This window comes from Penaeus monodon, chromosome 24 (assembly GCF_015228065.2).
Source record: "Penaeus monodon isolate SGIC_2016 chromosome 24, NSTDA_Pmon_1, whole genome shotgun sequence".
Lineage (NCBI taxonomy): Eukaryota > Metazoa > Arthropoda > Malacostraca > Decapoda > Penaeidae > Penaeus > Penaeus monodon.
The window spans coordinates 29,931,702-29,932,341 of record NC_051409.1 but is presented as its reverse complement, the minus strand read 5'-3'; the positions used below and the strand labels follow the sequence as shown (position 1 = coordinate 29,932,341).

At 44.5% G+C, this 640-nt stretch overlaps 1 pseudogene; it reads right to left on the bottom strand.

Moving 5' to 3' along the window:
• Nucleotides 1-634, bottom strand: part of LOC119588948 — a 7,311-nt pseudogene extending 6,677 nt beyond the window's left edge.
• Between the last annotated feature and the right edge of the window lie 6 nt (nt 635-640).

Genomic DNA, 640 nt, shown 5'->3' with positions numbered 1-640 from the left:
AGACACGATTAATAAAGACACCAAACTCCTTATAAACAATGGGTACAACGATAACAATAATTATATACACAAAACTCAAGAGAAAACCAAAAGCCCAACATCCATAGAAGCACAAGCGAAGAAAGCCCACCACAGCCAATACAAGAAGTAAAGAAAGACCACCCAGGCAAATAATAGCAACGAACGCAGAAGAAAGGCCAAAATAACCAGCAAAACCTCAAACCATCACTCACCAGGGGGCAAAAAACATGACGAAATGCGGCTTCGAGGGAACCGACTCCTCAAAAGTATCCGAGGTAAAGGTCACTGCATTAGCCCCATGCTCGTCGCCATTTACTCCTCCAAGGGCCAAGAGACCTAATGCCAGAGACAAGAACAACATGTTTGCAAACTTTCTCTCTCTGTCCTCCTCTTATTCCCCTCTTTTGGAAGCAAGAAACGGTGCGACAGGAGGGACGGAGAGGAGTCCGTTTTATCTCCTCTTTCTTCTTTTTTAAGGGTTTTAAGACTATACTAACAGTCTACAATTCCTCTGATTTATCCACGTCTGCCCTCTGTCCTCCTCTATCCCCGCGTTCGGAATGGATAAACGGAGCGCGAGGAGAGACAAAGAGGAGTTTGTTTTATCTCGGGTTGTTTA